The 17,132-nt window shown below is 41.5% G+C and overlaps 1 protein-coding gene across 1 annotated transcript in view; it reads right to left on the bottom strand.

Moving 5' to 3' along the window:
- Positions 1-3,124: 3,124 nt before the first annotated feature.
- THNSL1 (threonine synthase like 1) overlaps positions 3,125-17,132 on the bottom strand; it is a 49,764-nt gene continuing 35,756 nt past the window's right edge. The window contains exon 4 of the transcript XR_005224061.2: positions 3,125-3,184. The gene's annotated coding sequence lies outside the window, so the exon portion shown is untranslated. The remainder of the gene's footprint in view (positions 3,185-17,132) is intronic.

Raw genomic sequence — 17,132 nt, 5'->3', positions numbered from 1 at the left:
AAATGTCCTTAGCTTTCTCTCTTCGAGATCCAGAAACACTCACTTCTGAACAAGTAAAATCCTAAACAAAAGATTCCAAGGATAATCTCAGCAACTAGAAACATAAAAAAAGAACTTTGTTCCTGAGGAAGGCCTTCAGGATCAACTCCCATTGATTAGCCAGGGAGTCTGGGTCTGAGCACAGCGGGCATCATTCAGATGTTGACATTTACCATTTGAAAGTAATTCCTGTTAATTATGGTATCACACATATTCTCTTTACTTATTATGGGTATCTAAGGAGTACTTGTAAGACCACAGCAACAGTAACTACTGCCACAGGGTGACTGTCAAAACTTAACGGCAACCTCCATAAGAACAGCGCGTTCAGCTCACAAAGAGCATCTTACAGCATCAAATGAAGGTAATTGTTCTTTTCATATTTTTAAAAACTTGTGAAGCCCACAGATAACAGTTGTTATGGGCTCAAGACAAGACTCTTGATAGACAGACTCTCGGTTGTGAGACTGGTATCAGATCAACTCCAGGGTATCTGTGAACTCTTCAACGTTCTCAATGAAAGCCCATGTACTGAGTTAGAACAACTTCACATTTGTAAAGTGCAAGAAAGAAAAATGACTATGTAAAAATAACACCTTCTTACTCAAAATACATACTCCATCTTGTTTCTCACAACCACATTTGCCTACTTTCTTACCCAACAAGTTTTACTTGCCAGTGCTGCAAAGCCAATACAGTGGAATCCAATGGGCTGCTCCTGTCGTTCTGCTTTGTGCATCAAATTGTGTGCTAACTTCTGACTGCCAAATTTGTTATCAGAATACAATCTGATTTTCAAATCCAGCCTGAGTTAGCAGGGTTGGCAATTAAAAAGACATCTTTTGGCTGGTGAACTGAGCAAATAGGATATGAATTCCATCATAAGAGAATAAATATGGAACCCACAATGTCATTTTTCTGACTAGTCATGATTTAAACATTGTCTGTTCTGGGGAACTGTTGGAGGCTTGGGAGGTTGTTATTGGACTACAGAGCCTCTTAGGTCACCAGTTCAAATCCAGGCGAGATGGCATATATATGAAATGAGTTGGTGAGCTCCTTCTACTTTGGAGGCAGAAAGTATCCATATTACAAAAATCACCATCAAAACTGGCATCTTTCTTCACAGAGTCAGCCAATGACTGACTGGGCACGGAAACAGAACTCTTCCCACTCACTCCAGAAGTGGTCCCTCCAGATCAGGGTTGAAGTGTGCTGGCAGAAAGGAAAGGGAAGCTTGTACTGCAATTGCATGTGCTGTACCTATCCTATGGATAAACAAAGCAATTCAGTTGCTAAGGCTGTCAGGCCTGCATCTTTTGCCAGCACTAAGGGACCAGAGTAGATAAAAATGGATTATTTTTTAAATTTTTTAATTTAAATTTAATACTGGCTTTTAAAAAAAACCTATTTAAATTTAATTTGAAAATAGGACAATATATATTAAGCCTTCAATTTACTATAATCTATTAAAATATTTTTAAAAATAATATTAAGCAGTATCTGTTTACTGCCAGGTTTTATAGAAAGTGAAACCACTGAACTGGTGGAAGTCATTGGCTAAGCACCTGGAACCAGAGTCTGATGGTGCTAAACCAGCTTTTGACAGCAATATCCCCTTATGCAGATGCAGAGTTTTTTATTTCAGTTTGTTCAACTAGCTCAGGTCAATCATTAGTTCATTCAAAGTTAAAAAAACTAACTGGAGTTGAAAAAAAAGCAAGAAAGCTTGTTTTCATCTTCCAATCCATGAAGAAAAACGAGGCATGAGAGTTACTAGTTCTAAAATCTTGAAGGACATGGCAACCTAGAAACAATCAATCCACTACCTGCAGACAAAGCTTCCTTTGTTTAATAAAAAAGTTTTATATGCAAAACATGTTGATAAACTTTAAAAAGTCTTTAAGTATCCAGTACAAAGGCAATTGTTTAACTAACAAACAACTATTTTAAAGTGTTTCTGTGCACTGACTTGAATTTCAATTTCCATCCTAAATTTCATAGAATCATAGAACATCAGAGTTGGAAGGGACCTCTGGAGGTCATCTAGTCCAACCCCTGCCCAGAGCAGGACCAATCCCCAACTAAATCATCCCAGCCAGGGCTTTGTCAAGCCTGATCTTAAAAACTTCTAAGGAAGGGGATTCCACCACCTCCCTAGGTAACGCATTCCAGTGTTTCACCACCCTCCTAGTGAAAAAGTTTTTCCTAATATCCAACCTAAATCTCCCCCACTGCAACTTGAGACCATTACTCCTTGTCCTGTCATCTGCTATCACTGAGAATAGTCTAGATCCATCCTCTTTGGATCCACCTTTCAGGTAGTTAAAAGCAGCTATCAAATCCCCCCTCATTCTTCTCTTCCGTAGACTAAACAATCCCAGTTCCCTCAGCCTCTCCTCATAACTCATGTGTTCCAGACCCCTAATAATTTTTGTTGCCCTTCGCTGGACTCTCTCCAATTTCTCCACATCCTTCTTGTAGTGTGGGGCCCAAAACTGGACACAGTACTCCAGATGAGGCCTCACCAATGTCGAATAGAGGGGAACGATCACGTCCCTCAACCTGCTGGCAATGCCCCTACTTATACACCCCAAAATGCCATTGGCCTTCTTGGCAACAAGGGCACACTGTTGACTCATATCCAGCTTCTCGTCCACTGTCACCCCTAGGTCCTTCATTGTAATTTGACAAGTCACAAGTTAAAAAAAAAATAAATAAAACCTAGTAAAAATAAATGCAACACTCACCATTTTCTAACAGTGTAAATTAAGCAACTACATAGCTTAAATGTTTATAGAGATAATATATTTTCCTGTTTACCAAAAAGCAGCACCAAATTAAGTGTAACAGCTATATTTAATTTCAAATCAACATTTTAATGATTAACACCGAATGAGAATCAACCTTTAAGAAAATAACTAAAATACACAAATACAAAACCAGATTAAATCAGTTATTTAAATCAAGGTTTTTTGCTTAGTGATTTAAATTGTTTTGATTTAAATCAATTCATCCTGCTAAAAGCTAATCTACATGGAGAAGTTTTCAGTTTAGTTTATGACGCTTTGGAAGTTTTTGTAAAGGACTACTCAGTGGACAAGAATCACACTTTACTTACGGTACTGAAGGCTGGGAAGTGATGCTATATAGAGACAGAAGGGGGGAAATAAATTAAACAGGAAATAAGGGAAGTGTGGAGCATGATTCCAACCCATAATGCTCTGAGTCACCCAGTTAACCCTTTGATGACCACCGTACTACAGAAGTAGTTCAAGCTAAACTCAAAAATAGCCACTATTATTCCAGAATAGGCATTTCTATACAGTGTTGTACAGTATAACTATACTAGTGATATTATACCAATATAACTGGCAAAAAAGTCCTGTGTTGACAAGCCCTAAGTTAGCTAACAATAAATCAGATTTTTAAGTTAATAACCATCTTTGGCCTGTTTGCAAGTATATGGAGGCACAGGACTGGGAGAGAGAAGGAGGATTGTTCTGCTGTTGTGCAACTCTGCAGAACAGAATACACTCAGAGTCACATTTTGAACATAAGGTTTTTAGGAGATGCAATCAGGCTTTCACCCATGTATTAGTGGTGCCAGGAAAGCTGATGATACAGTACTATCTTTCTGAGAAAGTGGGTGGAGCTTCCAAATCACAATTTCAGACAACTTAATTTCCAAAAAATTAAACAAACTGGTTTGGGATGGGGAAGGGCATTCAAGGTTTCAAGACTGCATTCTCTCCCATCTTGACTTGATCAAATCCTTAATAAGGTAGCAGCCAGAACACCATTTGACAGCTATGAAGATTGAGTGTGTCCAGACAGTGATCAGTGGATGGAAGGAAGAGCAACTGATGTAACCCTGGGAGAAAAGTAGGGAGCCCTTATTTGTACTTGTTATAAATATAAAGGGAAGGGGTTAAGAAGCTCTGATACAGTATTATACAATCCTCTTACCTGTAAAGGGTTAAGAAGCTCAAGTAACCTGGCTGGCACCTAACCAAAATGACCAATAAGGGGACAAGATACTTTCAAATCTGGGGGGAGGGGGCGGGGGCGGGAAAAGACTTTGTCTGTGTGATGCCTCTGCCGGGGACAGATCAAGAAAGCAAGCAATTCAACTCCTATAGAGTTAGTAAGTAATCTAGCTAGAAAATGTGTTAGATTTTCTTTTGTTTTTGGCTTGTGAAATTCGCTGTGCTGGAGGGAATGTGTATCCCTGTTTTTGTGTCTTTTTTGTAACTTAAGGTTTTGCCTAGAGGGATTCTCTATGTTTTGAATCTGACTGCCTGTGCCTGTGAGATTATCTTCCATTCTAATCTTACAGAGTGTTTCTTTTATCTTTTTTGTTCTTCTAATAAAGTTCTGTTTTTTAAGAATCTAATTGAGGTTTTTAGTGCCCTAAAAACCTAAGGCTGGTCTGGGCTCATCTTGTTTATTCTCAAGCCTCCCCAGGAAAGGGGGTGTAAGGCTTGGAGGGATATTTTGGGGAAAGACGTCTCCAAGCGGTCTCTTCCCTGAGTCTTTGTTAAATCGCTTGGTGGTGACAGCATACTGAATCCCAGATCCGGGAAATTGTGTGTCTTGGGAAAGTTTTAACCTAAACTGGTAAAAATAAGCTGGGGGGGGGCTTTCATGTGGGTCCCCACATCTGTACCCCAAAGTTCAGAGTGGGGAAGGAACCCTTAATAGTACTGTTGCCTGAATTCTGACAGACGACAACTGGGTTTTACTAGTGATTTTGTCAGGGGATAAATTCCATTTAGTTAAGGCAGAAGAAGCTGGAATGTTGTTAGGAATTTTCTCAATAGTAAATACACTGGGGTTTTATGCTAATGAGATTTCTCCCCCTTGAACGGAGTAATCTGAGCACTGACTACTTTTAGAAACTGCAAGATGTAAGCAGGCCTGACATTTAATCAGAGACTTCACACTTAATAATTTTAAGGTTCATTTAATTTCAGAAGAGTTGTTCACTCAGTAAGGGTATAAAATTATCAAGCAAAGAAATGACACATGCCCCACCTTTCTTACTGGTTTCCTCAAGAACAAATAATCCCTGTGCCTCTCACTGCTATGTTGGTCAAAAATGTGAAAAAACCCATGTGCCTAACCCACAGAACTATGCCAACAAAACCCCCAGTGTAGACAGAGCTATGCCAACAGAAGAGTGCTTCGTCACCACAGCCAATGTTGTTCAGGAAAGTGGTGTGCCCACAATGGCAGAAAAACTCCATCTGTCAGTGCAAATTGCATCTATACTAGGGAGCTATGCCAGTATAGGCTCTGTAGTGTTTAAAAAACAAAACAAAACAAAAACAAAAAACCCTGAGTTCAAAGACTGATCTCAGTTCTTCACTCTCTAGTCCAGGTGCAAGGGGACTTTCTGCTGGTGCCCTGGCAGCCTGCACTGGCTGATCTATGCCGGAAGCAGTGTTCTGAATGTAATCTCGTTTCCCCCCTCAGTGGCACAATGATCTCATGGCATGGCCCTGGGAGTGGGAGAAATATTGTCCTGCCATTATCTAGTGCTCCTCCTTGTTGGGCATGAGCAGTCAGCAATGAGAGAAGAGAAGTTTAAGGGAGGAAAACTGCACTGCACTGCCATTGGGGTGCAGCTTCAAGATACCTAAGACCTGGCTTTGAGGGACACTGCTATAGAGAAACTATTTCCCATTTAACACCAAATCTAAGAAAATATTTAGATACAAAACTCAAGATAACAGTAAATAAATACCAACAGCCTGAGTCAGAATTTAGGGTGGTGCATTGTGATCAAATACTCATTTTTCTGTTTTTGATCAGGGTAATGTGTTGATTACACGGGCAGTGTCAGATTTAAGAGATTGTGTTTTACAAGTACTAAGTGGTGTTTAAAAACTTGATAGCTAGTAGGACAAAGGGACTCTATGCAGGTTCTGAAAGAGAAGGAGTTAAAACTCTTCCCTAAACAGATGGGAAGGTCAGCAGGTGCTCATCACCATTCCAGTTCAGATTCTCATTGGCAGAGAGCTGATTCCCTGAGAGGTTGGGTATATAAGTCAACAGGAACGGAGGTGGGAACAAGAGGAAGGTCAGTATAAGGTATACATCTACGCTTCTGCCTGTAGAATAGCTGAAACAAACCTTTTTTTCCCCTAACCCTCACTCACATTAACATAATCAGCTCATATGTTTTCAATCATAATTGTCTGTGCCCACAGTAGGTGCTAAGTGGTGTGAGTTAAAATGTGTTAGCTGACAAATTAAAATCCCACTTTTTTTCCCAGTGTAGAGAAACCCAGCAGTAACACTCCAGTTTTGATCACCCTCTCTATAGTGAATGGTTCCTAATGTTCAGTTTCTCCTGTGTAAGACAAGGACTTTTCACTCTTGAACTGTCAAAATTAAATACCAGGTTGTCAACGTACACTGATATTTCAACCCCACCCTCACCCCTCAGATAATGTCATCAATGTGAAGTTTATGTGAGAGCCAGGTATTCTTGTCACGCTGGTGTAAAGAAAGCAAAATGACTCCATACTCACAGCATGACCACTGCCACTGTGCTCTGGAAAGCGATCCCACTGTGATGAACAGACATGTACACCACACAGCAGCCATCAGAAAAACAAGAGTGCTTCTGAGTTATACATTGAGTGACTTGTACTGCAGATCCTGAGTAGCACTGAAGGGTTAACATTTATTTTGTTCATGTGCTGTAAAGCTCCCTAAATTCACTCAAGGACATTGTTTGAATATCCAGCGTGTTGCTGGAAAGCCCATAAATAGCTCCTCTTCAAACAATGCTGAAAGCCCAAAGTAATAAAAAGAGAAGCAAAACATTTCAATGCTGTAGTGCTTATTGTATTTTTTCAGGCCAAAAGCTGCAGTGGCTCTATTCTGAGTTTAAATAAAAGCCAAAGTATTCAAGAAATGCTATATCATTCTTGAGACTCTTAAAATGGGGCCATTTTCCTTCAGGTATCAAAAATACCCATGGAGCAGTAAAGGTTAGGATGTGAAAACGGCATAGATGAGCGAGGCGTATGCAGTGCTAGACACTTAAACCAGGATGGAGATTACAGCCAGCTGTTTCAAACTTGGATACCTAAGGCCTTGTCTACACTGGCAAGTTTCTGCGCAGTAAAGCAGCTTTCTGCGCTGTAACTCCTGAGGTGTACACACTCCCAAGCCACTTAGTGCGCAGAATCTGCACAGTTGCAGCGCTGTAAAAAAACCCTGATGAGAGGTGGTCCGGTGCCAGAATTGGAATATGTCTGCCATCTATCGCCCCTCCGCAGTTAGGGAAGCCCATTTGTGCAAAGCCATCCACAATGTCACGCATATTGTCCGGAGTCACAGTCTTTCGGAGCAGGATGCGATTAATGGCCCTGCACACTTCCATCAACACAAGTCCAATGGTTGATTTTCCCACTCCGAACTGGTTCATGACCAAACTGTAGCACTCTGAGGTAGCCCGCTTCCACAGTGCAATCGCCATGCGCTTTTCCAACAGTAGGGCAGCTCTCATTCTCGTGTCCTTGCGCCGCAGGGCTGGGGCGAGCTCATCACACAGTCCCATGAATGTGGCTTTCCTCATCGAAAACTTCTGAAGCCACTGCTCTCATCCCAGATGTGCAGGACGATGTGATCCCACCACTCAGGGTTTGTTTCCCAAGCCCAAAAGTGGTGCTCCACTGTGGTCAGCACCTCCATGAATGCACAAGCAATCTCATGTTGTAGTTACAATGCGTGGTGATATCAATGTCACCTTTGTAGTTTAAGGAATATCTCCACTGCCACTCGTGACGTCTTAGTCAGAGCGAGCAGCATACTGGTCAAAAGGTCGGTCTGCAGGAATGGATCCCGAAGAGGAAGAGCGCACAGTTCATAAATCATTGAAAGATGGTGCCAAATGCGGACGGAAGCACTGGGATTGTTAGGATGCGAAGCAATGCATCACGGGGCATTGGGACAGGACGCACGATGCCCTGTGACCCCCTCCGCCTTCCCACAACTCTTGGCAGCAGAAGAGAAAGAGGTGCTCTGTGGGATAGCTGCCCAGAGTGCACCGCTCCAAATACCGCTGCAAGTGCCACAAATGTGAACACGCTATTGCGCAGGCAGCTGACAGTGTGAACACACAACAGCGGTTTCCCTTCAGCGTTCTCTGAGCGGCACTAACTGCCAGTCTGTAACTCTGCCAGTTTAGACATACCCTAATACTAGAGCAATGGGTGCTCAGAATCTCTGAAATGCTAACAGCTTTTAATTAGCTTCTCGGAGGGTGGATGCTCAATACTTGCTTAAAATCAGGCCCCTTTAAAGCATCTCAAGTGGGGAACTGAAAAACAGAAGCATCCAAAATCACCGGTCACTTTTAAAAGTATTGATTTTGTTCTTTTATGTGCCATTTCATAGGTTTGCACAACCCCTATTATGACTGCTTAGGAAGTATGAAGACAAAACAAACCCTTTGGGAACAACTTTCCTAGCTGGATTAGAATTGCCTCACATGCAATTCATTCAACACCTGTTTCATTCAACCACCTGAACCAAAAACTCACCAAGTCCATGATGACCCAAACACTTTCAAGCCTTCAGAATGAAGAACTGAGATGGAGGACAGAATGATCATTTTCTTTGGATTTCTTATTTTGGCTACACCCTTCTGATAGGTTTCTTCAGACACTATCTTCCAGGGTGCAATTCCATGGCTCTAATCCAAGCCTAGGCAACCAAGGGGATAGAGAAAAGCTATGTCTTCATGAAGGCCTCTTACATTTATTTTAATATATTGCTTAACTTTTACCACCCTATACAGGTTTTATATTATAGTTATCAGAATGCAAAAAAGGCATATTTTTGCACTCCTGTTACTTGAAAACATGCAATAGAATGTTTTTGAACATCTGTACAACTAGTGTTAATGAGTTATTTGAACTAGATTATAATTTAGGGAGTGGGGTACTGGCACAATACTTGTTCACTTGCCTCTAGAAGAGACATTTTTGGCTAGAAATCTGACTTGGTAATGCCTCTGTAAACGTGTAGGCATCTGTGGCCCTCCCTTGCTGTCAGTCTCCAAGCGGAGGCCATGCCTCTTGGCTGTCACACCCCTGGAATAACAGTTTTAGACAAAGGGGAAGTTTGAGCCTCAAGGCTCAATCCCTCTGGTGGGGTTGAGCAGTGAGTGGTCCAGGGGCGCAAGCCTCAGACAGGGCAGAGCTGTGAATAATCTAGGGACCCCAACGCTCAAGCAGAGCAGGGCTCCAGCAGTCTAGGGCTCCAGCCCTCAGGCAGGGACGAGCACCCAACACAGTCTAGGGAGGCTCAGGCAGAGACAAGCACCCAACACAGTCCAGAGTCCCAGCTCAGCAGACAATACACTCCCACAGGCCTCCTGGCTGAAGGTGGGGTGGGTGCCACCTCAGGGGTGAGGGGGTAGGGAGACACAGGCCCATCCAACTCCACTACACCCCAGCCCAGGGCCCTAACAGTGGCAGAGTGGTCTGCCACTGGGTCAGCAGGGATCCAGCTGCAACACACTGAACCAGACTCAGGCAGCAACCCAGCCAGACCATAGTCAGCTGTCCCTGGGCCACTTCCTACCCTTCCCTCAGGGTGTATCTGGATCTCTGGGTTGTCCTCCATCTCCCTTGGGTACATTGCAAGCAGTAATCCCAGCCGCTCCTGAGCACCAGGCATATCTGGTAGCTCAGGCAGTTTGGATGAGTTCTCAGGGCGGCAGAAGTCCTCAGCATGCTCAGGCTCACGCAGCAAGGTAGCAGCATCTACCTCACTCAATGACTTCCCCCCCAGCTGAGCTACAAGGCCTGACTTTTATACTTCCTGTTCATGTCCCGCCACTCTGCTTTCAGCCTGGTGGGTGTGCCTTTCCTGGTTCTGCCCACCAGGAGGCATCTGGCCCTCCCTCGCTGTCAATCTCCCAAGGAGGCCATGCCTCCCTACTACAGCCTCAGGTTAATATACGGTTATATGTATCTAATTAACGATTTTCATCTCGGCCCTGATGCAAAGGGCCTTAAACATATGCTTAACTTTACAATGTGACAACTCACATGTTTACTCTATGGAATTACTCATGTGATGAGTGTTGAGTAAATCCTTAATTGCTTCATTAGATCAGAGCCCTAATTGGAAGCCCACTTCCCTTTTCTGTGTGTTTGCTTTTGGGAAGGCTAGAATCTCTGTATCCCACTCACCTTGGAGTGGACTCAACTAGGAGAGAGGTATTTTGCTCAGTTTGGCAATGTCTGCTGTAAGTGTTAAGTAGGTTGTGGGACTGGCAATATCATAAGGAGAATAGCTCTGATGAGATGCCAGGATAAGGTACTAGAACTCCCCTCTTCATGTGTCAGCTAATGCACCTAACCTGAGGAAACAAGCACACAGGAGTGAAAAACTGTCACCTTCAAACTGCTAACACATGCATAACTTTGACAGAAGAGGATTGAAGTCTGCATTGTGCAAACAACTCCTTTTTTAACCCTTTGTATTATCTCTGCTATGACAGGGTACCATCCACTAGAGGGAGCATGTGGCCTCTCCATAGAATAAGGTTCACTCTTAGAGCTTCAAGAAAAGAATATGGTTAATCTTATCCTGAAGTGTGAATAGTATTAATCATGAATGACATTAGGAGAAGAGCATAAGATTTTTTCCCAGGTGACCCAGAGTGAAGCTGACATCCCATTGCTTCAGGGAATACATTACAGTAAGTAGTAGCTTGCAGTGTGAAGCACACTGCAATCTGCGTAAATAAAACTTACATCCATAGATGTTGTGTTACTATCTCCACTTTGTGGGAAAGATACAACCTCTCCCCGCTGCATCAACTTTCGGTGTTATCTGAAATCTCACTGCTACCCAGGTCAGTGCCTTCTGACTCACTGAACTCTTTGTTGTCCCATTTACTTTGGCATTCAGCACTTGGATCTAGACCTTGTACTTTGAGACATTTGTCTAATTCCTGATACTGTTCTCCTCTTTCCACCAATGGTTTGAATGGTAATTGTTTAACAAGGGGAATGCTTCCTTCATCCTTTCCTATATCTATCACATTTGATACTTTATTTTAAGAAGACGAAAACTTGTGTTTCGAGTTTTCAATTCAGTGCTCTTTTTTGGATTTTATCCTGTACTGTGACAGTTTGGACAACCAATTTAGTCAAGGAAAGTGCTAGATTTCCTAGTATAATTATTATATTTATTTGTATTACTGTAGCACCTAGAAATCACACTCGTGGACAAGGACCCCTTTGTGCTAGGCACTGTACAAATCAGAACATCCCTACCCTAGTGGGTTATACAAGTACAGAAAGCTCATGACCAAATATCACTTTATGGCCATTTTCTTCCTTCCATAACACCTAAATTCAGTTTCCTTGCCATTCAGTCTCTCTAGTGGTCTCTGAACCATCAAGACTATTGCGCTCTTTGGAAAATGCATATTACAAAGCCCAGAATCAAGTGTGTAAGAGCTGAGGACAAATGGGGTCTGACTGTAGAACAAAGTTCCAAAAATTAGGCAAATCCAGAATCTGAACACCTTTAGGAATTGCTGGAAACACCTTCTCTCTGACAAACCTTTTCCACCAGAACCAGACCATCAACCGTTCATACACAAAAGAAACCCCATCCCAAGTAGAGCTTCCCATTACCCAAAGAGGGAGAAAAGCCAGAGACTCCAGTCTATTTTATATGCAAGGTATTCAGATGCTACAATGATGGATGATGGTACAAATGCTTAAAGGATCAAAACTGAGATTTCATTGGTTTCGTCATGACTCAAATTGAGGCCTTTTCAGACTAAATTGAGGCCTTTTCAGACTAACCTAAATTCAGTACCTAATTCTGTCTCTTTCTCCCTTCTTTATATCGTATTATTTGGTGGAGCCCATTCCCAAGGTTCAGTAATTAGTCATACTGGCCCCAAAGAAATATATTTAGTTATAAAATTGCATAAAGAAATCAGAGCTAAAGATCAATCTGCCTCTTTGCCGGGATGGAGTCTGATAGGTTACACTCCCAGCCTCAGAAAACAGGCTAAGCTATTGTTGATGTCACAAGCAGATTAGAATGTCTCAGAGTGCCCAGAGACCAAGCAGTGGTAAGGTGGGGGAATAAGGCTGGAAGTTGTTAGAGCAGCAGTACAGAAAAAGGAATCCCCAGCAGGCCAATGTGGAAATGGTGGGTGAAGAGAGAGCATCTTAATAGTGGTGATATTAATAGCTCATTTGCAATTTTTTACTAGAATCTATACACTTCAAAAGCTCAGCTTGGGGACAGAGGTTTTTCAACAAAACATTAGTCTCAATTAACTGAATGTAACTAAGATAAATGAGCTGAAAGAGGAAATTGAAGCAGATAAAATCTGTGAGGCCATTAAATCCATAAATGCAGAGAAGATGCTTAAACTTGGAAGGCTTCCCAATAGATTCTTCCAAAGTATTCCAAAGCAGGGTCAATATGAAGTGCAGGGGGCCTTCTTAGACAAATGATAGTGAGACCCCAGTATTGACACCGACAGCTGAATAACAATGTAGTTCACAGCACTAATTGCGCATTATGGGGTTAGTTACTGCTAAGAAGCTTTGGGTATTTGAATGGGTTAGTCCAACAACATGCAAGCATGAAAGTGGAACTGGCACATTCCCAATATTTCTAAAGAGAGCCACCTCACTGAGAGAGTGAACACAAAATCTAAGACTAAGCCATTATGCCTTCTGGGGAGACCCAAAGATGACTATAACTGAAGTCTCTCTGCTTGACCATGATCTGCTTAAAATTATGCATGTGTGTTAGTGCTTTGCTGGATGGGGGCCAAAAAGTAAACAAACTGAAAAAAATAAAGAAATATAGTTTTTGCTCACTTCTGTCAGCGACATCAATCATAGGTGTTGCCAAAAATAGAGCAAGACAAACATTTTCAGATAGGCCATTATATTATTAAATTGATAGTACTCCTTTCAGAGGATACTGATCTTTTTGAAGACATCAGGTAAAAAGTCACACAAGCAATATCTTGTGAGAAGGCAGGTTCTGCTCCTATGAAGTATTGCTGAGGAATCGGAGAGTACATTGAGGGCAGAGTGAGCAAAATGATCACCAGGGAATAAGGGTCATGACAATGCTCAGCTGCCTTTTTTGAAATATTTGCAATAGGTTTATCATCCCAGACACTTCCCCCAGGAACCATTATACCCTCAGCAGAAGAACTGCAGGGGTCCAGCAGATGGCTATTGGGTACCTCTTACTGTCTGGAAAAGACAGAATAAAAAGGATGTGCCACAGAAACAGCTGATCTCTTAATAAAAGAATGATCATGTTTCCACCTGAAGTCACGGCAGGCTGAAAGGAGCTACTGAACCCAACAGGATGTCAGTAGGAATGTGTTCGTTGCTCGTCTAAATATACTACGCTTTAGAATCGAATGGAAGGCGAGTATATTAAACAATGGTAAATTGATCAACTTGGCAAGAATCACAGACTACTGATCCCATTGTGAGGATGAAAGATGATAACATGTGTTATTCCCTGAGTTCAGTATATGATAAACCACACAAACCTTCACGAAAACTAGGATTTCAACTAGTGAGAAATTCTACTGAATGTCCATTTTACTCATTCTGTTATTGTCATGTTTTTCTTAAAATGACGGAATCTCTCACTGCAGGGTAGTTTGATCGTTTTCATTATGTTTTAACCAGTTTTTTATAATGCTGGATCTTCCAGGAAACCTAATAAATGTGTCTGATGGCTGGTGTATGCACCATATGATGCACATTTTCAGACAATGAAATACCTACTAAACTGTGTATTGACTCTTTGTCACTGCATGTAAAACCCTTTGTTTTTCATGGGCCTTCAGAGAAAACCCCAAAACAAAAAACAACCTCTCTCCAAGCATGTCTAAACTGGTGCAAGAAGTATGACCATCTGAGGCACCCACCCAAGCACTGGAAAAATACAGTACATTTATAAGTGCTTTCAGATGGTGGCCCAACATAAGCTGTGAAGAAATCACTTTAAAGCAACTAAACATTAAAAAGAGCAGATATGCAAAGTATTCCCACCCCCCACAACAGACTTGTAAACCGTGGTGTGCTCTTAGCTACTTAGATAAGAAGTTGTTATTTTTGGCAGTACACAGTAGATCTCTTTAAAGATAAAGAACAAGTTGAAATATCTTTCCGAGGTAGCTTCAAAAGTCTTTCAGTGTTTCATACATCAGTGGCTTCCTTTAATTTTTCATTTTGAAAATGGATATTGCATAACTTATCTAGGTAGATTTCTATTATCTATTCATACATTTTGAATTAAACAAGACTTTCCACTTAATGGAAAGTCATCTCCTGTGTTCCTCACTGAAGAGAATATCTGTTGTCCCAGAGGCAGACATGAATAATTGCTAGGTTACATCTCGTATTGTGCTTTGTTTTTTTACCATGAGTCTATTCCCTATGCAATGACTAATTAGCTGTTGTGAAAAGGAAAAAGCAGACTGAGTGTGGTGTTAGACCATTCTCATTCCTAGCAGATTGTCCTTATTTCCACATGTCCCAGTCTCACACAAGCTAAATCTCCATTCCACTATCTCATTTAGGAAAGGATTGACCAGCTGTTTAGGCCCTCTCAGTTCAGCAATTATGTTGCTTTGTACCAGTGTCCAGGGCAAATAACTATTCCCCTCAAGCTCCAGTTAACACAGCTGAGATCTGACAACTGGATCAGGGGCATTCCAGTTACATCAACATGCTGTGGCACTATTGCCAAGTATTTATCCAGAAATAATCTGTTTGGCTACTGTTTTCACATCAGAAAAGAATGCAAAATAAGCCACAATTGGAACATGATTCCATTCTGTCCTACTTAGGTTCTTATACTATTCTCATCACTGGAGTGCTAGAGTATTGGATCTGTTCCACCACCACCACCACCACTACTTTAGGGAAATTTGATTTCAAATCAAAGTTCAGATTAGACCTTTAGAATTTGGGCATATTTCTAATGCAATAGTCGCCATCAGGCAGATCTCAGGAAAGAATCTGCCCCCATGTATTTGCATGAATATGGGTATGTTCAGAGTGAATACTAACTTTAGAATGACTCTCTCTTGAGTTCATTAAAGTCTTACTAGGAAATTGAGGGAAATATTTTAGGCAACAACTTGTTTGATGTCCTATGAAGTCTTTTCCAGCCCTTTTCCCTATGATTCAAAATCAAAATCCTGCTCACCATGAACTCAGTGGGAATACTCAGGTGAGTAAGTGTAACAGGATTTGGCCCTCATTAAGTATCACTTTTGGGACTGCAAAAATCTACACCATTGAAACCTGTAGACACATGTGCTCTCCATGGGCCTGATCCAAAGCCCAATGAAGTCAACAGGAATCTCTCCATTAGTTTCAATTGTCTTGAAGGGGGGGTGGAAGGGGTTATGATATGATAGAGGTCTATAAAATCATGACTGGTGTGGAGAAAGTAAATAAGGCAGTGTTATTTACTCCTTCTCATAACACAAGAACTAGGGGTCACTAAATGAAATTAATAGGCAGCAAGTTCAAAACAAACAAAAGGAAGCATTTCTTCACACAAAGCACAGTCAACCTGTGGAACTCCTTGCCAGAGGATGTTGTGAAGGTCACGACTATAGCAGAGCTCAAAAGAGAACTAGATACGTTCATGGAGGACAGGTCCATCAATGGCTAATAGCCAGGATGGACATGTGGTGTCCCTAGCCTCTGTTTGCCAGAAGCTCGGAATGGATGACAGGGGATGGATCACTTGAGGATTACCTGTTCATTGCCTCTGGGGCACTTGGCATTGGCCACTGTTGGAAGACAGGATACTGGATTAGACAGGCCTTTGGTCTGACTCAATATGGCTGTTCTTGTGTCATTTGATCACGTCCCATGATTACCAGAGTTTTCACTGAGCAGTAATCTTGCTATACTAGTAGAATAGTAGTAACATTAAAGTTCCCTGACCAAAGGTGGTTTTCTACCTGAACTGTGCACTTTACTGGGAAAATGCTGATTGCCAATCACAGAATTCCTCCTCTAATGAAAAATAAGCTAAAGTGAACAATTTTTGATTTCACTATTCAGGCCATTAGCACAAGTACGGTAACTTCATTTTAAATGGGTGCTGCATACAGTGCCAGCAGACCAATCTGAAGTGTGTCCTAGCAATCTGAAATATGACACATTTCAAACATACTAGAGGAAACTAGAAGCAGAAGATTCCATCCAAAGGAGGCAGAGTGAAGCAGGGAAATATAAGAAGAAAGGTAGATGAAAGAAAGACAGCTGTGAAAAAGAAAAATGTGAAAAAATAAAATTGTAAGCAGAGATGGCAGTGATGCCTGTAGCTAAGGTTGCCTCTCACTTATCATAAAACCCTGTTTCAGTTGCTTAGAACATTGCCAAATTTTAACCATTCAGACTGAAATTCTACATGTTGGATGTCTGCCTCAAGCTCAATTTTTTTAGGTCCAGGGCGGGCGGGGGGGAATTGTGCATGATTATGTAATTAAAGACTATCATAAAGCATATACACAAGGGGAACAAATTAAGGTTGCACAGGTAATTGTAAATCTGGCAATTCCTAACACTTGAGTGCTGAAACCATAACATTATTTTACCATAGTTTTTGTATGTAATAGTATGTAGTTTTATGAGCTTTAGCCAAATAGTTGACAAGGCTCCCCAGGAACTGTGTCCCTTGCTGTGTTTCTACTTCATTGTGCATGCTATGTGTGTGAGAGAAGGCGAGAATGAATAAGATATTAAATAAATTTTAAAGGAATCATTTTATTTATGTTAAAATGTATATAGTCATTGGTTTGGGTAGCTGACTTTTAGAACATTAAGTTGTTAGTGTAAGAATGGTTCAGAGAGGGGATTGTGATGTGTCAAAGAGGGTTCCACCTAGAACTGGGGTATCAATGAGACCCCCGAAACACAAGCCTGGGCTCTCTTTACACTGTACTGTACTGTTGTGACCAACCTAAACTTTCACCAGCACAGATACAGGTAGGGACACACTCAGCTGCAGTTACATGCAGACATTGA

The sequence above is a fragment of the Chelonia mydas genome, chromosome 2, assembly GCF_015237465.2.
Source record: "Chelonia mydas isolate rCheMyd1 chromosome 2, rCheMyd1.pri.v2, whole genome shotgun sequence".
Classification (NCBI taxonomy): domain Eukaryota; kingdom Metazoa; phylum Chordata; order Testudines; family Cheloniidae; genus Chelonia; species Chelonia mydas.
This window is presented reverse-complemented; position numbering and strand designations above follow the sequence as displayed.